Raw genomic sequence first — 25,475 nt, forward strand, 5'->3', positions numbered from 1 at the left:
GCTACAGTCATTTATAATATGTTTTATATTATTTAAGGGAATCCAGCTGTAGAACATCAAGCTTTTGTTATTATCAAGCTTTTGCTATTTTGGTATCAAGCGACTAGAGAGAAATCAGAAAACACTATGATTTCTCATACTACTAAATTCTTAGAAGAATCAGAGTGAGTTTGGCATACTCTCAGGAACTTGGGAGGTTATGCAACTACCTGGGCTTCAAAGAAGGTTCATAAAAGAGACAGAAATTCTTAGTGTTATCTGTCAGAAAAATTTTCATGGCTCTGATTCATTTCATGTCATCAGAGCAAAACATTTAAAGATGTGATGCCATCATTTATTCAAAGACTGTATTTCACTGATCATTATAGTGGTTGCAAAAATCCTACAATCTTAACTCAGAAACTTGCATTCAAGAATACTATTACATCATTAAAATAAACCCACAGCTTTGGACTTCCCTAATGGCTTAGACGGTAAAGCGTCTGTCTACAATGCAGGAGACCTGGGTTCGATCCCTGGGTCAGGAAGATTGCCTGGAGAAGGAAATGGCAATCCACTCCAGTACTATTGCCTGGAAAATCCCATGGACAGAGGAGCCTGGTAGGCTACAGTCCATGGGGTCGCAAAGAGTCGGTCACGACTAAGCGACTTCACTTTCACTTTGGATATTTTAGGCTCACAGACAAGGCTATAATTATCAAAACTGATAAAGGGGTACCAGAAGCAAAAGAAAATATTTGATTATAGTTGCTGGGAATCACTATGACCTCATCCAGGTGAGTTTTTTAAGAAGATGATAGAGGAAGAATTTTTACAGTTACAAATCTTAGCTATCCCTGGTGCCCACACTTCTCCCTAACTTATTCAAGATAAGTTATGTCCTTATGTCTCACGAGCTGTGCTTCTTCAAACAATCCTGAACTTTTCTTTGCATTTATCCCTAACTTTTTTTTAAAAAAAGCTCAGCAATTCCACAGTTTATAGCTACCACATAAATGGCACATATATTTCAATCTCTGATCTAAATCTCTTCTAATCCATTGCTTTGAACCCTGAGATTTCAACCCTTCATTTAACTGGCTAACACCAACCCTTGTGCTTACAAACATCTAATTTCATAAATTAGATTGATCAGAATCCTAAGAGAATGGATTTCTTTTAACTATCAGCTATTTCTGTTAGAATGCCTGCTAAATTGCTTTAGCCATGTCTGACTCTTGCAACTCTATGGATTGTAGCCAGCCAGGTTCCTCTGTCCATGGGGATTCTCAAGCAAGAATGCTGGCATGAGTTGCCATGCCCTCCTCGAGGGGACCTTCCTGATCCAGGGATTGATCCCATGTCTCTTATGACTCCTGCACTGGCAGACAGGTTCTTTACCACTAATGCCACCTTGTCAGCTTCAAAAGAAAGTGGAAGTGTTAGCTGCTCAGTCATCTCCAACTCTTTGTGACCCCATGGACTGTAGCCCACCAGGCTCCTCTGTCCATGGGATTTTTCAGGCAAGAAAATAGTGGAGGAACCATTTCCTCCTCCAGCAGGTCTTCCCAATCCAGGGATCAAACCCAGGTCTCTTGAACTGTAGGTAGATTCTTTACTGTCTGAGCCAGCAGGGAAGCCAACAGGATATCCTTATCAAATCAAGTATTTCAATGGGAAATTGGGTTAGAGAGTTTCAGATACTCAACAACAATGTAAGTTGCCCATTATAAATTTGAAGTATTTATAGGTTTCTATAAAACCTATGAATATTTACTATACACATACCAGTATTTACAGGTTAAATAGTTAAATATCTATATGTGTATGTGTATAATCATATAAACACACGAGTCAGTCACTATTAAAGGTTGACTGTATCATAAAGTAAAAGCTTTCTTTTCTAATCATCATCAAAAAATTTTAAATAATCTTCCAGGTACATCATTCACCACTGTATAAACAACACACAGCAAACCAAACAAAGCAGAATTGTTGCCAGTAGAATCGCTGACACCCCTGGGAAATCCAGAATGTAATAATGTTATTACCAATTGTAAGCCTCTTAAAGCAAACCAAGTTCCTTAAATAATTGATTGAGCTATATCAAACCATAGTTTTTAAAAACCTACGATTACAGAAAAGGCCCTAGAATCCTCTTGGTTTTTCCACTTCACTGAACCAGAATTCTTGCTTTCTTTAAAATGATTCATATTAAATTACTATGCCTTTCCTGATTAATTTTCCCAGTTTTTATAAATTCATTTATTTCTGCCAACCTTTGATACTTAAACATTTGCATATACATATACACATATTTAATTCATACTTGTTACAAACGGGTACCATTTTATGTGGTTTCATTAAAGTTATTTGATTGGGTTTTTGTTGTTTTTAATTTTTTGGCCTCGTCACCCAGCCTGTGCAATCTTAGTTCCCAACTTGTGATCGAACCTGCATCAGGAGTGCAATGTCTTAACCACTGGATACCAGGGAAGTCTTTTTTTTTTCCCACAAACAATAAGACTCTCAAAGTTCAGAACTGCATTTGTATATGTATTTATGATTGTGTGTTTACACATACACATTATAAAAGTATTTTACAAACCTAATGAAAACAAGGCAACTTCTTTCCCTTCCCCCACAGACCTGTATACAATGATGGGGTCACAGATTCCCTGTAGGCCATCCATACACCTTTCCCCCCAACACATGCACACATAGGTTATCAATCCCTAATTCAGCTGCTTAAATCCCTATGTTATAGATTTGGAAATGCAGAAACATGTTCCAATAACAACAAAGAAAGATCTATAAACCTAACACTGTAATTTCTTCAGCAAATATTTCAGCAAAAAAGCATAAATCATCAACATTCAAACACATGAAGATCAGCAATGACACTGATGGCTACAAATCTGATAAGACCAATACATCACCCTCTGAATGGCAGTTTCTCCCCCTCCTCTCCCCAAGATTAAACTGGAGCCAACTGTCATCTGGACAGTGATGGATACTCTTTACCAATAATGGAAGAAGGATTAAGCAAAACTGACAAATAAAGCTGAGGGTCCATAGCGGGATTGTAAAAATGATAGACTAGATCAATGAATCATGTTCCCAAATCAAAGATGCTTTAGGGAGAAAAATGGCATCACAGAAAACACTGATTATATGATGTCACGTGGGCTCCCCCATTCATGGCTAGCATAGCCCAGAAGCTGCTTATAAAGCTGTTTTTAAAAATAACCCTCAAGGGTCTAACAAAAGCTCCTACTCTTTATGGAAACAGAAAAATCAAGTCTGGCAGAACATGAGATAAACCACTATCACACCGTCCTTTCAACAAATCTTAACCCTCAACCTCCGTCCCAGGCGAAAGAAGGGACGCTTCACCTGTGTTCATCTTAGCACTGGATGCCAATGATTTCCTTGATGTCATTAAGCAGGCAGTCCATAAACAGTACATATCAACACCTTAGATACACAAAGCACCATCTGAAGAGCAAAAAATCAATGCAGAGAAGGACTGGTGATTTTAAAATACTGACAGAGTCCCTTTACCCAGGAGTCTTAATACTAATAGATAAGAAGGGAAAGATAGAGTGCTACCCTAATGGAGTGAGCTAACACAAAAGATACATTGCTCCTCTATTTCTCAATTGAAATTAGATGTCTAAATTAAGAGAAGAGAAGGTGAAAAATATTTTCCAGAACAAATGAATTTTCATTATGTTGTATTTCCTTGGGGAGCACCAATTACACTGATGACAGCATCCACTTTGTTTTACAGGAAGTCTGGGGTTGCCTTGCTTACCGCAGATGCCTAAGCTTGACAAAGGTCACTTATTATTAAATGGTAATCTATGTCTTGAGATAACTCAATATCTCAACTATGCCTCAAGTGATTTAAAATAATTAAAAACACCAATGAAAATAAATAGACTCCAAAAAACAGCATTTAGAAAAGAAACTTCCTTTTCTAATGAGGAAGAATTTTGGCTCTTCTCCAAAGCATACAAACACTTTAAATATTTGTTCAGCCACTGAATATCTAAAAGGAATGTACTGGAGAAAGACTGAATAATAAGTAATAATACAGAATTAAACTATATTGCTGTGTTTCTAAAATATATTCTAAGCAAACATTTATAACAGATACTTTGCATAGCAAATAGACCACTAAAGAATCAAGCATTTCAGGGTCTTGCATTTTCAGATTTTTTGCTCTTCCATGTCTCTGAATTTTCCATTGCCTTGATAGCAATCTCAGAATTAAAATCAAAAGACAATTTTTTCTCTTACATATAATTTCACACTCTCCCTCCCCTGCTTTGCTGTCAAGTGTCTGACCCTGGTTTGATAATCTCATTTCCTGAGAATCAAAAAGCTGGAAATTTAAGCTTCCTAGAGTGTTAATTGCAGCCCTGCTCCATTGCTAATCAAAAAATTGGATGTTTTGCATGAAAATGCTTCTCTAATTAATTCTCAGACATAAATCGCCCTGGTTTTAACAACCCCTCCTTGATTGGATAGCCTTTGAAGAGACAGTGCCGCTAATCCGCTAAACTGGAAAAAACACACGCAGAGGAAATAATAAGTGGGCTTACAAGGTAGGAACTAGATGATTGCATTAATACTGTCAAACCAACAAAGTGAGTCTCCTTTCCAGGCCTTTCATGTCTCACCCTGCACCCAAGTTAAGATAAACCATGAAACTAGGAATCATGAACAAAGCCAACTGCCAAAGAGGTCAGACATCAAAAGTCCAATCTTTTCACCTTCCTTCCACAAACAGCTATTCCATCATTTTGTAAAAGAGGTTTCCCTTGACAGTTTTTCCCCTCTAGAAACTGGGGATCCAGCAATGTCCACTTGTCACACTGTCTATTTTAATAAGCCAGGGGTTTCTGCTTCCTCCTTTCGCCCTGCTTCTGAGTGACAATATATTATCATACATCTCTAAGAGGTGCTGAACTGAATTTTCATTATCCCAAATGTCAAGATTCGTTTTTGTCATCAGAGAACACAGCTGGTCTACACCAGCAGCTCCCTGATTAATTCAAATGGAACAAGTCACCTATACATAACTTCATTTTCCCTAGGCTAAGTCTTGCATTCGGCAGGTTTTAATTTACAGCTTGTCAGTTTAAGATACCATTTGCTGCCGTGGTGGCATGCAAAGAAAAACAGAACGTCTTAATTAGCAGTACTTTGCATTAGTCCTGTGATTGCCAATAAGGCAACAATTGGGAATTTTTAGCGTCAGAGCAGGACTTAGTTAGGACTCACTCACTGCTGTTTAAAAATACTAAACACTTCCAGAAGATGCTGGAACTATATAGATATACAATAAGTAGTACTTTTAGCAACCATTGTTTTTAACATATAAATGTTAACATATGAATATCACCCTGGTGGCACAGGGCCTCCCAGGTGGCAGAGTGATAAGGAACCCACCTGCCAATGCAAGAGCTATAAGAGACACAAGTTTGATCCCTGGGTCAGGAAGATCCCTTGGACTAAAAAATAGCAACCCACTCCAGTATTCTTGCCTGAAAAATCCCATGGACAGTGCAGTGTGGCGGGCTACAGTCCATGGGGTCCACGAAGAGTCAGACATGACAGCGACTGAGTGTGTGTAGACACACACACACACACACACACACACACACACACACACACACACACACACACATGTTATGTGATCAGTCCCTCAGTTGTGCCAACTCTCTGTGACCCCATAGACTGTAGCCTGCCAGGCTCCTCTGTCCATGGGGATTCACCAGGCAAGGATACTGGAGTGGGTTGCCATGCCCTCCTCCAGGGGGTCTTCCCAACCCTAGGATCAAACCCAGGTTTCCCCCATTGCAGGCAGATTCTTTACTGTGTGAGCCACCAGAGAAGCCCAAGAATACTGGAGTGGGTAGCTTATCCTTTCTCCAGGGAAACTTCCCAACCCAGCCAGGAATCGAAACCAGGTCTCCTTCATTGCAGGCAGATTCTTTTCCAGCTGAGTTACCTTATATATATATCTCCAGTTGACTTGTAAAATAGGGATTTCTATTTTCTCTATACTTAGAAATGTCATAGAGCTAAATATTTTAAAAGTTATTTCAAAAGAAACTACATGGAACAATAGGTCTAGACTAGTCATTACAACAAGAGAAAAAAGATTTGAGGTGGATTCTAATTTGAATTTAGAATGTTCAAATCCACAGTTGCATAGCTTTTTACGTCAATAAGATATTATATTAAAAATGTACAAGACACCACAATAAAACACCACTACATACTCACTGAAAGTCTGAATTTAAAGACCGAAAAATCCAAGGTTGGCATATACTGCTGGTGGCAATATAAAATACCACACTCACTTTACAAAACTAGTACTTCCTTACAAAGTTAAACACACATCTACCATATGATAAAGCAATCCCACACTCAGGGAACTGAAAATATACATCCCACACAAAGATTTATACATGAAGGCTTAGTGTAGCACTATTTACAACAACCATAACCTATAAACAATTTAAACAATTCCAACTGCTGGAAGGATAAACAACGTGACATGTCCATATCTACTGTGGTATATCCATACAATAGAGCTCTACTAAACAATAATAAAATAAAAAGGCACAAACTACTGATACACACAATAAGATGGATGAACATCAAAATCATTATGTTGAATGAAAGAAGCCAGACATAAAATGTATCTGCATGATTCCATTTATATAAAATGTAGAAACTGCAAGCGAATCTCATGACATGAATCATTTCAGTAGCTGCCTAGGGCTGGATCATTAAAAAAATGCAAGAGAATTCCAGAAAAACATCTACTTCTGCTTCATTAACTATGCTAAAGCCTTTGACTGTGTGGATCACAACAAACTGTGGTAAATTATTAAATAGATGGGAATATCAGACCACCTTACCTGCCTTCTGCAAAACCTGTATGCAAGTCAAGAAGCAACAGTTAGAACTGGGCATGGAACAACAGACTGGCTCAAAATTGGAAAAGGCTGTATATTGTCACCCTGTTTATTTAACTTATATGCAGAGTACATCATGTGAAATGCTGGGCTGGATGAAGCACAGGTGTTGCCGGGAGAAATATCAATAACCTCAGATATGCAGATGACACCACCCTTAAGGCAAAAAATGAAGAGGAATTATAGAGCCTCTTGATGAAGGTAAAAGAGAAGAGTGAAGAAACTGGCTTAAAACTCAACATTTAAAAACCTAAGATTGCGGCATACAGTCCCATCACTTCATGGCAAATAGAAGGGGAAACAATGCAAACAGTGACAGACGTTATTTTCTTGAGCTAAAAAATCACTGCGGATGGTGACTGCGGCCATGAAATTAAAAAGAGGCTTGCGCCTTGGAAGAAAAGCTATGACCAACCTAGACGGCATATTGAAAAGCAGAGACATTACTTTGCTGACAAAGGTTGATCTAGTCAAAGCTGTGGTTTTTCCAGTAGTCATGTATGGATGTGAGAGTTGGGACCATAAAGAAGGCTGAGCGCTGAAGAATTGATGCTTTTGAACTGTGGTGCTGGAGAAGACTCTTGAGAGTCCCTTGGACTGCAAGGAGATCAAACCAGTCAATCCTGAAGGAAATCAACCCTGAATATTCATTGGAAGGACTGAAGCTGTAGCTCCAAAACTCTGGCTACTTGATGTGAAGAGTTGACTCATTGGAAAAGACCCTGATACTGGGAAAGACTGAAGGCAGGAGGAGAAGGGGACGGCAGAGGATGAGATGATTGGATGGCATCACTGACTCAATGAACATGAGTTTGAGCAAACTCCAGGAGATGGTTTAGGACAGTGAAGCCTGGCGTGCTGCAGTCCATGGGGTCGCAGAGTTGGACATGTTGTTCAGTGGAATGACTGAACAACAACAACTAGTGTTGGGAATGGCAGGACAATCACACTTCAAAAGGCCACAAAGAAACTTCTGGGCGACGAAAATGTCCAGTCTCCTGATAGGTATACATATTCATCAAAACTCATTAAATTGTTCATTTAAATGAATTTACATACAACAAGCTACATTATCTCAATAAAATAGAGAAAGTCACAAGTCATCTCAACTCCAAGTTAATTTGCAAACCTTATATAATGAAACCCGATTATATTAACTGTTCATCTCTATCATTTATCCACTTTGTGCCTTTGGTTAGGTTAGTTAACGCTCATTAGCAGTGGTTTCTTAGCTATAAAAAAATTTGAAAACAAGACCTACTTGACAAAATTACTATGAGAATCAAGTGATAATTATGTTGTTGTTTAGTCACTCAGTCATGTCTCGACTCTTGCAACCCCATGGACTGTCGCCCATCAGGTCCTCTAACCATGGGATTTCCTAGGGAAGAACACTGGAGTGGGTTGCCATTTGCTTCCCCAGGGGATCTTCCTGACTCAGGGATTAAATAGAAGTCTCCTCGGCAAGTGTGTTCTTTACCACTGAGCCACCAGGGAAGTACTCAAAAAATGGCATCTCAATAACTTCACTCTCTTTTCTCAATATTAGTTTCCCTTATCTTCCTTCCTCATAAAACCTCTGATATATTTATATATCTCCTCAAGTATTACTAACACACTGGAAAAAGCTCTGAACTTGTGGAGAGAAAAGACCTAAACTTCTGCTGAATTCACCATTTGGTTACTGTTAACACTGAACTTCTTTATTTGTAAGATACATGAGTAATTATTGGGCACTTACTATATGCAAGACACTGAACTAGGAGCTTGGAATGTAAGGTAAACACAACTGATACGGTTCCTGCCTGTGTGCAACTTAAATTAAGTACACATTTCAAACAAACAAGCAATTAGCTGAATAACCATAAGCACGCTATGTGCTACAAATAAGGAAACCAACCTTGTCTGGGAGAAATTAAACAAACAAACAAAGCTTCCTGAAGAAAGTAACAGTTAAGAAGACAAAAGAAGATACTCCATGCAAGATTTTTAAAAATACTGATTGACACATGGTATTTAATAAGCTTTATTTAAAAATTCTTTTTATAAAGCAAAGAACTACCTTTAAGATAACAACTATTAACCAAAGAGAAGGAGAAGATAGGGGAAACCAATTCCAAGTAAGGAGGACCCAAGGCCTGAATGAGTTTGGCAGCTTCTGAGAAGTGCAACAGACAGTCATAAGAAGTCCAATGAGAAGGTCATGGCGAGAAAAAGGGGACCAGAAGAGGCTGTGTATAAATGGCCGCCAAATAATGCAGATCTTATTAGGCATATTAAGGACATATGGTTTCGTACAAGAGACATAAGAAATCACTTTGGATCCAGTATAACCAACTGGTTTGGAAGAATTTCAGGCAGTAAACAATGAAGAGCTGATAGTAGTTAGAACCTGGGTAAGGCAAGAGCCATTTATAAAAATAGTGGCTGGGTCTGTCATAGTAGATGGGTGCAGAGACGGTATCAGCAGTGTCTCGTAACAGACTGTACAGTGCAAAGGTGGAAAACAGAAATGACTTCTGGGTTTAGTGATTAATAAGCCAAGAATGCCACTTAATGAAATCGAATACACTGAAGGAAGAGCAGCTTGGGGGTGATGGGGAGAAGAGGAGATCGTGAGTTTGATTTGGGCATGTTCAGTGTCTGCTGCCCATGAGAACCCAGAGAGGTAACCCTCTGGCTTGCCTTAAAGGGTTATCATGATGATGTTTTTTATTGTATATATAAATTATTACTAAAAATTTTAAACTGTTATCTCACACTATAAAGTCTACAGAAACATAAATGTATTAGAAACTGCATCCTAACTCAAGGTCCGTCTCAGCTTCTGAATTAAAGTCAGAGAACTAGAGGGACAAGGAATAATTGCAAGATTGGCAGCTCAAGTAAATTTGGAGTAGGAAGAAAAAAGCTGATTCTTTTCCTTACTTACAATAAGGGAACTAGTTTAGCAACTTCCATCCATTTATCTAAGGGAATGTTTCAGAGTCTCAAAGGAAAAATCATGAAGTATCCAGACTGGGTACTATATTAGTTTTCTTTTGATGTGTAACAACTTACTGCCAATTTAGCAGCTTAAGACAACACCCTTGATTACCTCACAGCTTCTATGGATCAGGAGTCCAGGCATGGATTAATTAGGTCCTGTACCCAGGATCTCACTAGGCTGAATGCAAGGTGCTAGTCAGGGTTGCAACCTTATCTGAGGCTGGGGGTCTTCTTCTGAACTCATTCAGGTTGTTGGCAGAATACAGTTATTTGTAGTTATGCTGAGGTCTCTGTATTCCTGCCAGCTACTGGACAGGGGTCACTCTCAGCTCCCAGAGTCCACCTCACGTTCTTGCCACAGACCCCACTCTTCTCACAAGAATTATGTTTTCAAGCGTAACATCTGCGCTACTTCTGGCCCCTTTAAAGGACTCACCTGATTTAGTTGGGTCCATCAAGCATAATCTCCCTTTTGAGTAACTCAAAGACAAATCATTAGCAACTTCAATCATATTTGCAAGGGGATGATATTCCATCATAGTCACAATCTGGCTCAATCACAAGAGGAGGAATTATAAATGTCACATGTCATTGGTGTCAGTTTAGAGTTCTGTAAGAACTCTAAATATCAGTAAGATACCTGTAATATCAGTGAGAATATCAGTAAGTATATCAGTAAGATACCTGTAATAAAGATGCAATTCAAGTAGAAAGTCACTAACCAAAAAAAATGACAAAGAGAGAAGACAAAAGATATTATATCCCATCACAAAAGTGATAAGAGATTAACAGGTGACTTCAAAAAGGAAAAGACTCCCAAGAATTCTGGGTAACACTGAGTGTACAGAAGCAGGACTTCCCAGGAAGAACACAGGCTCACGTACTATGAAAACCTGTAGTACTGAAAAAAATCAGTGAATCAGGAAGTAGCCTGTAAACTGAACACTCATATCCAGAAGTAGGGAGACCTTAGAGTTCAGGGGTGCAGGGCGGGGGGTTGTTTTGTTTTAAATAAAGTAGATTAGACATCCACCAAAATGGAGAAACCTTAACAGGCTTATACAATCACATTAGTGAGAATGTAGAATAATGCAATTTTCATACAATTTATCATTAATTTCTGTAATTGTAAAATGCCTGTTAGTTATCTTCTGAAGCAAAATACATGCTTAGCTCATGACTCAGCAATTCCACTCCGAGGCGAATTCTCAAGAGAAATGACAGCATAGGTACAAAATTCCTCACAGTATATTAATGTATCACAGCTGCAAAGTGGAAATGACAAATGTCTGTTAACAGAGGAAATGACTTATTTGTCCTACAATCATACAACGGAATATATAGCAATAAAAACAAACGGTACCTTCAATAACATGAATGAATCTCCAGACATGATGTTGAACAGAAGAAGCCAGATACATAAGACACTCTTGTGATTCTATTTATAAAGAGTGAAAGAATAAGCAAAACTAAGTGACAGCATTAGAATCAGAACTGTGGTTGCCTTGTGGAGGTGAGGCCTCTTGGGAAAAAGCATGGGAAAACCTCCTGGCTGCTGGTTACATGATTCTTCATATATATGTCAAATTTTGTATGTATATTCAAGATAAGCATATTTCACACACTTCAGTGTAGGTACTGTTATTGCTTAGTCATTAAGTTGAAGCTGACTCTTTGCAACCCCATGAACTATGGCCCACCAGACTCCTCTGTCCATGGGATTTCCCAGGCAAGAAACAGAAAGGATTCAGTTCTTAGGCTCACATGTGATAGACAATTTCTGTTTATATAATTTACATGATTACTCTAAAAATATCTGAGGCAGTGACAAATTTCAAAGTGTAAAAGAAAACAATTATGGCTAAAAACTAAGCAAACACCATCTAAAATAGAGCTAGTTATTCCCCTTGGGGCATTACATTTACCACAAAATGTCCTAGAAGTGAAAGTGAAGGAAAAAAAAAAATGAACCATACTGACTGATTCAGAGATGACAAAGGAATCCAATTCCTTAGGAAATAAGACCAAATTCTGTGTCTATTCTGCGGAAACTACATCTATTACATTAATCAGAGTAAACAGATTTTAAATGATAGTCAACTACTCAAATTAGATACAAAAGAGTATTTCTGGCAGGAGATCGTAGGAGTACGTCAAGGCTGTATACTGTCACCCTGCTTATTTAACTTACATGCAGAGTACATCATGAGAAACAGTGGGCTGGAAGAAGCACAAGCTGGAAGCAAGATTACTGGGAGAAATATCAATAACCTCAGATATGCAGATGACACCACCCTTATGGCAGAAAGTGAAGAGGAACTAAAAAGCCTCTTGATGAAAGTGAAAGAGGAGAGTGAAAAAGTTGGCTTAAAGCTCAACATTCAGAAAATGAAGATCACGGAATCTGGTCCCATAACTTCATGGGAAAAAAGATGGGGAAACAGTGGAAACATTGTCAGACTATTTTTTGGGGCTCCAAAATCACTGCAGATGGTGACTGCAGCCATGAAATTAAAAGACGCTTACTCCTTGAAAGAAAACTTATGACCAACCTAGATAGCATATTCAAAAGCAGACACATTACTTTGCCGACTAACGTCCATCTAGTCAAGGCTATGGTTTTTCCAGTGGTCATGTATGGATGTGAGAGTTGGACTGTGAAGAAAACTGAGCGCCGAAGAATTGATGCTTTTGAACTGTGGTGTTGGAGAAGACTCTTGAGAGTCCCTTGGACTGCAAGGAGATCCAACCAGTCCATTCTGAAGGAGATCAGCCCTGGGATTTCTTTGGAGGGAATGATGCTGAAGCTGAAACTCCGGTACTTTGGCCACCTCATGTGAAGAGTTGACTCATTGGAAAAGACTGTGATGCTGGGAGGGACTGGGGGCAGGAGGAGAAGGGGACGACAGGATGAGATGGCTGGATGGCATCACCGACTCGATGGACGTGAGTCTGAGTGAACTCCGGGAGCTGGTGATTGACAGGGAGGCCTGGCGAGCTGCGATTCATGGGGTCGCAAAGAGTCGGACACGACTGAGTGACTGAACTGAACTGAACTTCTCTTGAAAGAATATTTAAATGACACATTTGAGAGGAGTTGGAATTACTGATTTCAATGGATTCCAGAAAGATTCAAAGAATCTAAAAGGGTAGGTAATGAATGAGTGAATGGTTTGTCCCATTCACAGCCTCACTTGGATCAATTCTCTTTCTGCAACCACGTGGTGGGAAATAAATTGTTCACACGTAGCTCATTGCTCTCCTTCCGGGACAAGTCAAAAACGCCCCTTTCAGATTAGCTGTAATTGTTTTTTGTTTGTTTTACTTTGTTTCAGTCATACAGTTTGTTGTTTTTAAGAATTTGCATTGTTTTCAATAGATTGTTTCAATTTATTTCCCTCTATGATACTAATTTGAGCCCGCTGCTAGCTCTAGGATATTTTAAGTTGAGTTGTTAGCAAATCATGAATTAGAGTATAACTTTTTTATTTTTCATTTTCACAAGTAGCAAGGCAATGATTTCAAACCAGAGGAAAGAGGAAGGCAAAACAACAAGGTACATAAAACACTGCCAAATGCTCATATCCAAAGTAATTACTTCATAAATAGAAGGCATGTCCACTACATTTTAGCCTCTTTATTTTGCTATATACTAATCAACCTAAATTATTTTTGTAGTAAAATTCAGACTTAGTGACACTGAAAATCAAAGTAACTTTGAAGAGCAATGGCTACTTTCATGATGGCCATATTTATTTCAGGGGAAATAACTAGGAAGAGCAGATCACTATCGAGTCACTAAGCACTGCCCTCTTGCTTACAGATATATGTGAATGCCACCCAGATTACTGTTGTGAATGACACTTAACATTATAAGATTGAGATGATCACCAAGTTAAACATGGTTTCTCAAGTCTTTAACTAAAACAGCTTTTATCAAAGAAAACAGAAAAGAAGCAAAAGAGGACCATTATAGGAGATTTTACTAGTATTTCTTTGTCTATTAGCATGCTTATTCAATCATTAATTTGAGAAGAATTTATTTTTTGAGTATCCTCCATATATGAAGAATGATGCTAAGTGCTGGGGTGTGGGGCGGGGGGTGCGGATATAGATAAATTAACAATAACTAACATTTATTCAGTACCTAGTATGTGCCAGGCACAGTTCTAAACACTTGACACATATTAACTCTTTTTATCCTCACTATGGCCCTATGAGATACATATATTTACAGTTTATAGAAAATAAAACTGACATACAAAGGAGCTAATTTTCCCAAAGTTACCCAGATAGGAAACCTGCTACAGAGACTATACTCCTAGTCCTCAGACTCAGAACAGAGACTGACTGAGAGGCTAAGTAAGACTCAAGAATCCAGAGGTTTGGGCAGAATGAGAGTCAGAGAAGTCATTTAACTTCTTTTTACAATTAAGACAACTAGAAAGTAACTTGTACAGAATCGAAAAAGCAAGTTATTAAGAAAGATGGATAGTAAATAGCAAAAATAGAGGGTATATCTGGAAACAAAAATTAAAGAATTCCTATTCTTCCGAGACATAGAAAGGGCACCGAAGTTAATAGATCAGTTAAATCCTAGAAAGGAGAAAGCCGTATGTGCAATTTAAAAATAGAAAGAAGAGGAGAAAACCTTTAACTCCATTACACTTAGGGAGGGGAATGGTAATCAAACAGGCTGAAGGCCTTAATCACCAGAGAGTTGATAACAGATTAATCCAATCAGGTAGGTTGGCTAAGGTTAGATAGATCTAAACAAAACTAAAAGAGAAACATGAAAATATGTATTATAAAAAGCTATCTTCGCCCCTAACACTCCATAAAAACTACTTCTCTTCTTGTACTTCCTATCTTACAACAAATAACATCATGATCTACCCAAGTCACCAGATTGGAAAACTGGGAACCAAGCCTATCTACTGCTCAAACTCCACACAGAATGAATCCTGTCCAAGTGACTCCACCTCGAAATTAGCTTTTGGATCTACTCCCAACTCTCCATCCTCACTGCTACCACCCTTCTAAAAAGCTAGCACAGTCTCCTATAAGCTCTCACCTGAAACAACACCACAGTGTGCCTCTTGTATCTAATCTCCCTGCACTGATTCTCTTCCATAAGCCACTAAAATACTTGTACTAAAATGCAGATTTGATTAGGTGACTCTCCTGCTTTAAATCCTTAGAGGACTCCTCATCACTCATAAGCCTTCTTGCTGTCATACCAGGTCACTTGAGATCTGCCCAACTGTCCAACCTCGACTAGGTCCAACCTTCCCTTTGTGCTTCAACCACAACAAAACATCTGCCTCTCCCTGAAGCTCTCACACAGCTGTGTGTTGTTTTATATCCTCTCCCTACCTGCAATGAGTGCCCTTCCCCTGGTCAGTCCAGTTAACTCATCTTTTGAACTTTTTCTTCTTTTAATATTTATTTATTTACTTTGGGCTCCACAGTGTCTTAGTTGCGGCAGCGGGGGCAGCCTTATGGCATGTGCAATCTGAATCCCCTGTCAGGGAAGGAACCTGAGTCCCCTGCACTGGGAGGTGGAATCTTAACCCCTGGACCACCAGGGAAGGCCATCCAATTTCAATATAAAGATTCCTCCTTTATAACAGCTTCTATGGCTATCCCAGGAATGTTCTGTTTTCTCTGCCATGCTCCCTAAGATAGTTATTTATGAAAACTGTTTGCATGTCTTGTCTTCCCCAGCACCAAGGACTTGTCCACATGCAGACATTCTAGGAGCAGCACCTAAAATATGGTTGGCCTGGAAATGTTGACTATGTTGTCACCTCTGACACATCAATTACAAGAACCTTAAGAAAGAGACAAGGTAAGAGTACTGCTGGCTTCATTACCTGGATGAGTAATCTGGGGCTCAGAGACGTAAAATACCTTGCTTGGTAAAAGCAAGGTGAGTACTAAGTACTCCTTCCACTAAACAAGAATGCTCCCATAGCTACTCAAAGCGCAAACAGCCGTACCAATATCCCACATATGAACCTCACTAACCAACTGAACAGGGATATGTAAATGAGCTAGCTGGTGCTGAAATCAGGCATTAATGTGCAAACAAACAGGGACTTATTTGAGCTAAGTGGGCATGAATATGCAAATGAACTGGCTGCAGTTCAGTACATGTCATCACAATTCTAGGAATGAACATCCTATATTATGACTATTACAATATTCATGTAGCATTCAGAGAGACTATCATAGATTACTGTAATCTGGGCTTTTCGAGTTTAAAATTGTGGTGAAGCCAACAGTGACTTGATGTATATTTTCATCCACACCACAATGACAAGCTGGAAATCCAATGTGAGTACACACAACTCTGCCACCTCCATACAGAAGCGAGCTGCCATCTGCAGCCTGAGCTGAACAAGGGACTTCGGAATTAGGTTGGGCTGGTCCTTCATGATCCAGGTGCTGCCAGGATCTCCAGCCAAAACTACTGTACAGTCTGATACAATACTGTTACCGCAATTGCATTTAAAACAGTTATTTTTTTCCTATAGGATTTTTAATCAAGTGGCAAGGCTATACTGCTTGAACACCACTCAGAAAATCCAGTATGTGATTATATTTAGCTTTTGGTCTAGTATAATCTTTTATATTCCTATCATCACCAGCGCACCACTGGTTTCTATCAATTCTTCATCTCTTAATTGCTATGATGCACAGAGCCATTCACAACCGCTTTGGTATCCTTTCTGTCATCTCTGGTTCCCAAAAGTTATAAATTATAATCAGTAGAGGTCTGTATATATGAACTGATTTCCTTAATTAAAGAAAAAGTTATATCCAATTAATGTTACAAAACAAGAAAAGCCTATACTTTCACATTTACGTGCCTTTATCCCTCTACGCCCACTGCCTGAAATGCCCACCCCTTCCTTCTTTATCTGGAAAGCTACTTTTCATTCTTCATAAGCAGTTCAAACCTTAAATACTTATGAAAGTCACCCTGCCTTTTCCAGAACTTGTACACACATTTCAGCTACATACATATATATATATACAGCTCCATCACAGCACGTATCACAACACTGTGATCACTTGATGGTTGTTGAATTAACTGGAACGTAAGTAGAGCTGCAAGTTATAGAGAACCCAACGATTAGTGATAAACAAGACTGCTTCTTCCTCTTTCATCGAGAAGTCGGGGTGGGATGGTGGCTCCGGTCATCAGAGTGTAACACTCCATGGGACCAGAAACCTAAGCTCTTTTTCACTTGTTGCCCAACCATCCCTACAGTGCGGCCTCACCCACGTGGTCTAAGATGACTCGCCACCACGCTTCATTCATACTGTGTATGTGTGAACATCTTCACACAGCACACACGCACCAGGCTGAGACAGAAGAAGAGTCTTCTCCTTCCCTTTAAACATAAGACCTCAAGTTATACATATCACTCTCACTCACATTCAGTTGGCTAGAACTATGCTTCCCTGGCTGGCTGCAAGGAAAGCTTAGACATGCTTATATTTGGAGGTAGCCATGTGTACGGCTAAAAATTAGGGGTTTTATCAATATAGAACTAATGCTGGGAGACAAATGCCAGTCTCTGGAACACATTCACAGTCCCTTTCTGTTTGTTTGTTTGTTTGTTTGTTTTTTACTTTAAAAGGCAAAACTCAAAACCTGCTTCTGTTCATCATGGTATCCTAATGGCCTAGTGACGTGTCCAGTACAAATACACATGATAAATCTGTACCGATTCAATAAATCAACAGGAAATCCTAGAAAACACAGCAAGAAAAAGAAGAACAGCAGCTGAATTAAAGTTAGGTTCTGACACCCAGATGTAGGATAAGAGAGAGGAAGGCGCAGGTCAGTGGGGAAAGAGCCTTCCTGACTCCAAAGTTGTCCTCTCATGAACTCCGTAAGGTACAAACCTAGTTCAGTAATCATTCACAGCTTCAGCAGGGGCACGGAGTTTCAATGAAATGGTGCAGGCCTAAAAAAAAGAATCCAGCTATCGCAGAAAACTCCCATCTGGTTTAGACTTCTAAACAGTAGCATCACACTGCAATGTATGATTGTGTCTCCAGAGATCTAGAGGGCTTTTAAAAAATTATTATATTTCTACTCTTAATGAAATGTATAATATACGTAAGAGTGTACTTGGCATTTGTGTGATTTTAAAAATAATAAGACTACCACGAGCATTTCCATCATGGAGCTTAAGAAACACAACACTCCTATTCTCCTTCAAGGCTCATGTGCTCCTCTCTTGGATCATATACTCCTCAATCTTCTCCTCCTCCATCTTCTCCAGAGGTGATCCCTTTCCTGAGTTTTATGCTTATGCCCCATCTTACCTTCATCGCATTTTCATTACATAAGGAGACATATGCCTAAGGAAGACACTATTCACGTCTGACTGCTTCTGATCTTCACGTAGATGGAATTAAGCCTATACACAGTCCCATGTGACTGCTTCTGAGATCCAACCAAACTAGTGCAGAACAGAGTTCATTCTTTTTCATTGCTATTTACTGTCCCTCCCCTGGGAACCATGGCTATACCATGATTTATTTATTTCCTATCTCCAGTCTATGGCGTTTGTTTCCAGTTTTCTGTTATTCAAACAATGCTGCTATGAACACACTTGTCCATGAGTTTTGCCTTTCACATTTGAGTTCTCTGCCCACCAAAAATGTATTTTCCTAAATGATATGAGGTTCAAATCCAATGTGTTTTTGTTTTTTTTTTTTTTTCTTTACCAGTACTCAATTGTCTCACCACTCATTATTGATAAGTCTGTCCTATCCCTACAAACCTATAATATCCTCTTCTCTCCTGATATCAAATTTTCCTTTGGTTAGGTGTCTGCTTCTGAGAGTTGCTAGTTACCTCGGGTACCCCAGAGAGGAAGGGGAAAGGAGCAGATGGAGAAAGGGTCTAAGTGGGGGAGGGGCTGACCCCCAGCCTCACTGAGTCAAACCATTGCCACTTTCCTCTCTTTTCTATACTGAACTGTGAAATTTCAAGACAGAAACAGAGGACTGGCTCTATGACTGAAAGCTGAGTTTAACAGCACTAGATTATGCGTTCCACAACACTTTCCAGCATTAAAAATCGACTGCTTTATTTTCTAGATGTTATACTATGGGCAAGTTTACTTCAACTTCTGAATTTTCATATCACATCACTTTTGATAAGGTAATCTCTATTAGTATTTCATTAGTATTACATTTTGAAAATATAAGACTACCTTATGAATCATGTCTTATTGGGACAATGATAAACTTGTTATACAGCATTCCCACTAGCTCCTAATAACTACCTTCCTCACTACATATCATAAATGTTTGTGGTCTTCTCTATCTTCTAAAAGAGCTCAGGTCCGAATGAGTTACATCATAAAAACTACTAGAGTTGTCAAAATGCAATTTCTTATGGTCCTAAAGAAAGTCTAAGAAAATAAGGAACAGCAGCAAGCTGCTATCTTCACATTATTAAAAAATTAATGTGAACCAAATGATGAAAAATATGACAGAAGCTAACTTTCAATGTTAGAAGTTTTTGGTGTAGCTTTTTCATACTTTGGTTTAAAAAGAAAGTTTAACTGAAGTATAACATAAATAGACATGCATATGTATGACTTTTAAAACTCAAATATATATATCTCATTTAGCAGCATTTCCCCTTCTGTCCTATTTGTATGGATGAATAAATAAATGGGTAGAACAAAAGCTTTTTTAAAATACGGTTATATGTCATCAACTAGTTCTGCATAATGACCACGGACCCTTTGTCAAGAGTGAGTTTCTTAGACTTTACTAAATGAGGCTTTGCAATGGCCTCTTTGTACTCCCCTGTTCCATTTTCTCCATGGTTCAGCTACCAGTGATTTGTCCACTATGTAGAAAGGATGGGGTATGAACTAGACTTATTCAGAAAATAAATACCTATATAAACTAAATCCACAAAAACAAAAAAAAATTTAAATAAAATACCCACATTTGATAGATTAAGGCTAAGAGTTGGTACACTCAATAACAGTCATGGCATAAGAACACTTTTCTTTTTTTTTTAATTTTTAATTTTTACTTTATTTTACTTTACAATACTGTATTGGTTTTGCCATACATTGACATTAATCCAACACGGGTGTACATGCGTTCCCAAACATGAACCCCCCTCCTACCTTCCACCCCATATCATCTCTCTGGATCATCTCCCTGCACCAGCCCCAAGCATCCTGTATCCTGCATCGACCATAGACTGGCGATTCGTTTCTTACATGATAGTATACATGTTTCAATGCCATTCTCCCAAATCATCCCACCCTCTCCCTCTCCCTCAGAGTCCAAAAGTCCGCTCTACACATCTGTGTCTCTTTTGCTGTCTCGCATACAGGGTCATCATTACCATCTTTCTACAAGATTTGAAATGATGCATTTGTCTGCTCATGACCTGAGGAAAGTACATTTATTATTATACTACTTCTTAGGAACAGACAAAGAAATTAGCACTTATAAAAATTTGATTATAATTTCATTATGAGACAAATCTTACCTATAAGTAAGTTATGATCTGTCTTTTTAAAAAGAATATTAAATACCCCAAAGGAGGGGGAATCAATTTTAGAACTTAAAACAGAAGAGCTAACTCTAAAAGATTAAGGTTACTTTGAAATAATTATATGCAATTTTAACCAAAAAAAGTACTTTTTTTTTTAAACCCATGTCACCTACATATTGTTACTGAGTTATTAACAAAGTCATTAAGCAAAATTTTAAAGACTACAAAGAATTTTCTTATCAGATTTCAGGATATAAAGCTTTACAAGTTCTTGTATTTAAGGCTGTGGAACAAAAGAGTGGTATGAGTATGAGATCACTGTGCCTCACTTCAGCCAAAATGTCCCTGAAAATGTATGCATACGTGAAATCTTGCTTTAAATGTTCCATTATAGAACAGCTTGCTACTTAGGAGACTCTTATTATAAATTCTCTGTGAAAAGGATAATCAACTCATGGTTAATCTATTTCAAATATTGCCTTACTTTAAGGCACCCCCAAGCAGATTAATTACATACAATATTATTAAGTATTCACAACCCCAGTTACCAACAACCCGTTAGAGAGAAAAACTCAGAAAATTCAGGTCAGGTCAGTGAAAGAGCCCACTTTTCCCTGATGCCAGTACTTCTGTATTTACTATGTAAAGCAAATCCTCTTAGAGAAGTCAATTCTCAAGTGGTTGGAGCTTTACAGACTATTTCAATGTCAGGGCCATAGAAATGCTACTCATTAAACTAATGGGAATAAAACTAATACTCTTAAAGGTGATATAACTGAGAACAAACAGAAGCACTAAGTAGCCCCAGGACACAGAAGAAACTGGAATCAAAACTGAGCACACATTTCAACTTGGATCAGTGACAATTAATGTACTTTACTCACTTGTGAGTTCTAACATCTTTAAAAATGAACATAGACAAATCACAGAACTACAAGTCTGTTTATTAAGACCCCCCACTGGAGAAGGCAGTGGCACCCACTCCAGTACTCTTGCCTGGAAAATCCCATGGACGGAGGAGCCTGGAAGGCTGCAATCTATGGGGTTGCTGAGGGTCGGACAGGACTCAGCGACTTCACTTTCACTTTCCACTTTCATGCATTGGAGAAGGAAATGGCAACCCACTCCAGTGTTCTTGCCTGGAGAATCCCAGGGACGGGGGAGCCTGGTGGGCTGCCGTCTATGGGGTCGCACAGAGTCGGACACAACTGATGTGACTTAGTAGCAGGGTTTCTCAAATAAGTAAGCTTGAACCTACATATCAGGTTGAGGACAGAGGTCTCCTCCTTCATCATGTATTTTCTAAGTGCCTAATTCAAGTCAAGCACTGTCCCAGGCCGTGGAACACACTACCTATGCTTGCATTCTGAGGGAAGTGCAGAAAATTAACAAGTTAACCACTGACTGACCAGAGGAGTATTAATACATCTTTTGTTACCCAAATATTATTGACCGGAGTGTTTCAAAACTCACACATAACAAATCGCTGACCATAGGCATTAGTAGCTTCTGCAAAAAATCACCAGTCAATAATGTGTTAAGGCGATGTATATATTTTTTTAATGTATCATGAGGAACATAAAAAACCTGCTGAGATTAAGAATGATAGGATGCGAGAAGGGGAGGCAGGATGCTGGAAGGTATCGGGAAACAATAATGAGATTTGGGCAGGAGACCCAGAGTTGGAAGTCAGCTGTACTGAGGCCACAGGCAAAGTTTGGTTTTGGCTGAGCTCATCTGGGGAAAGGCCACACAGGGAGCACAGGAGAGATTCCAGGACCAGACGGTGAGACACTCCACGGAGCCCTTGAGAGGACTCAGAAAGAACACGAGAAAGAGAAACGGAAAGCAGCTGCTGAGAGAGACAGTGAGAGGAACGCAGAAAAGCAAACACAAAATTTGCCAAGATGGAGGTCGTTGGTGACCTTGAGGAGAGCCGACCCAGAGAAACAATGGGAGGGGAGGGGAGGGGAGGGGAGGAGAAAATGAGGGATAGAGGTAGGGGGGCAGCTCCCTTCCGTTTGCAACAATCAATTGTTTTAAACTCCATTTTAATTTCAATCAATTATAGCTATTCTAATTTTTCCAGAGTTTTAATATCTAATTTACCAGCCACAATATCCGCCTAAAAGAGTCAGAAATGATAACAGCTCTATTTTTCAAATGAGAGGATGGAGGCACAGGGACTGATTAACCAAAGAGCTTATTTTGGTCATGGGCTGCAGTGAGTATTTTGACTTCTTTTTTTTTTTTTTAATCCTCATAAGATAATGTGTTCATTAGCTATCTTATTCTCCTGAAGAATCACGCACTAAACCTGAGATGCTATATTCAAGCTAAACATTCATTAAAATGAGTATCTTTCTAAGCTACCACATGGCTGCCTAAGCAGAACAATGAACCAGTGAAGAGGCTCGGAACAACAGGACGTCTGTGATTAACGGAGACACATACCCAAGTTTGATTTCCACCTGTTACCCTGCACACTTGGAAATCGCACCCCCACCTCCTCAGCCCAATTGCCAACAGCAGACTATATAATGAACCATCTGTACCCTGGCAGTTAGAGCCAACTGAGATGGGTTGATGGTACCAGAGAAATCTCATTTTTTTATTCTTTTCTTCCCCCTTGCGGGTTGTTAGGTTGGGTAACATTTGTAATTGCATGATGAATTGGAAGTGTTGGCAGGAACTGAACTTTTTGTCAGATTTGAGTTTTTTAATGTTACTTTGATGGTCTGTCTTCTACCATGCTCCTACAACAAAAGGAAGAGCTGACCTCATTAACCAAACCACTGCAGCTACGTGGTGTTAAGAGAAGGGACGAAAATCTGCCAGTCTCTCATGATGCGACTGAACTACTCAGCTACACCTTTTCAGGATAAGCTGAAATGTGGATCTCACTGTGGTCCTTGGACCAGTCAGATTAACAGAATACCTGAGAAAGAATGACTGTTTTTAATGGAAAATAGGTATGACCCCCTCCAACCTTTTTTCCCTGCAATATTAAAAGCACTCTTTCAGAGAAACTCTGGCTGCTAAATGAAACACTATCAAACTTGTACAGTAATTGGTCATGTGATATAGTCTCTCACCAAGCATGTGATGTATCAGTTCAGTTCAATTATTTTTTAATGACTATTGTGAACATGGTCTGTTTGCTAGCTACTCTCTACCTATAACCAGAGATAAATGCTGTTTTGCTCAATACAGGTAAGTACAGTATACTGTTGCTTGAAAGTTCCATATTTCAATTAACTTTTTGAAAGAGGGGAAGTTCCTAGTCAAGATTATGATGATTTTTCAATTAACCATCCTCACAGAATAAAAGTCCTCTATAATTTAACTGGATTTTAGTGTTTTTCAGTTATACACAGCAATGCTGTCATAGGCCAGACAGCTCAAGGGCAATATTTGTACTTAATAAAGCCATATATAACTGCAAAGAACAAAAATGTATCTATGTATAGGCTCAACTTCAGCCTAAACTTAAAAGCTAATGGAAACCTGGGAAGCTGATAATGGCTGTCAGTGGTCCCGTCTCCTTTGGGGCCCCTAAATTCTCAGTGGTAAGCTGTCCATCCTACTTTAGACCTCTGCCATCCATACTCCTCCTGTCAGTGAGTTAGTCAGTCTTTATTGAACATTTACTATACCGGGCACTGTGCAAAGCACAGGAAATGAAGCAGCATTTCCTTCTGAGAGCTTACACTTCAGTGGCAGACACAAACAGTGAGCATTAATCTACACTACAGTGCAGAAAGTGATCAGAAAGGGAACCCTAAATATGTGAGCACACAGCAGGGGGAATGAGCTCAGAGAGAGGTAGAAAGATGAGTGTGTGTGTGGTTTTTTGGGTGGTGGGCAGGAGGTAAGTTCGGGAGAGGAGGGACCAGCAGGGTAAATGACAAAGTTAAGTAGGAAAGGTGAGTAGTGTTTAGCCCACTGAGGAGACAAACAATGTATATGAAAACTCTACAGGGACACAACTAGTAATAACAACATTTGAGGAGGAAGGTATTAGAGTTACTGTATGCCAGGCATTTTTCTTAACGCTGTTCACAGCTTAACTCACCTAACTTTCATAACAACCTTATGGGGTAGGCACTGTTATTTTTATCCCCATCTAGAGATAAGCAGAGGCATAGAGCTTCTGAAGCTGGGAAATCAGGAGCTAGGTTTGAAATGTAGGCAATATGGGCCCAGAATCCTCTACTCTTCATTGATTGGCTATTACTGTCTCTCAAGAAATCATGGACCACGAATGGGGAGGAGGGCAGAGAAAATCCTTCCACATGACTAGAGCAGACTGCTTACTCATTGTGCTTACTATCTAACCAAAAAGAAGCGTCTAGTGCATACTTATGTGTACTCAGTCATGTCTGACTCTGCAACCTCAAGCACTGTGGCCCACCAGGCTCCTCTATCCATGGGATGTTCCAGGCAAGAATACCAAAGCGGGTTGCCGTTCTCTTCTCCAGATCTTCCCGACCCAGAGGTCATATACTAGAAGCCAGGTGGAAAGGAATTATATGGGTAAATTTAAACTATTCCTTAGGCCAACTCTGAATTCACAAATGAACTCTGTGATGAAAAAGTGGAGATATGGAAGATCTCTCTAAACCTAGATGGTTGGCTACACCCCCTACCTGGCAGTTCAACTATAATCAGTCCTACAATAATGTGTGTTCCAAAACTACCATTGCCTTCCAAGCTCTGCAGTCCATCCTACATTGCTAGGAGGTCGCTGCCTGCAGAGGTCTGGATCGCCTCCTCCTCACTCCTTGTCCGACCACACAGTGGGTCACTCCTTCACTTACTCCAAATCTAACTGCCCTTCATACTCCTCCACTTCAAGACTCCAAAACATACACTTCATGCTTTCTAGAACATATAGCAATACTTTAGTACTAAATACGATGCTGGTAAGCTAATGTCCTTTTCCTTATATTCTG

At 39.3% G+C, this 25,475-nt stretch overlaps 1 protein-coding gene across 1 annotated transcript in view; it reads right to left on the bottom strand.

Annotated features, from left to right (window-relative positions):
- Positions 1-25,475, bottom strand: part of EXOC4 (exocyst complex component 4) — an 816,876-nt gene that overhangs the window by 566,396 nt on the left and 225,005 nt on the right. The gene's annotated exons all lie outside the window — the stretch shown is intronic.

This window comes from Capra hircus, chromosome 4 (assembly GCF_001704415.2).
Source record: "Capra hircus breed San Clemente chromosome 4, ASM170441v1, whole genome shotgun sequence".
NCBI lineage: Eukaryota > Metazoa > Chordata > Mammalia > Artiodactyla > Bovidae > Capra > Capra hircus.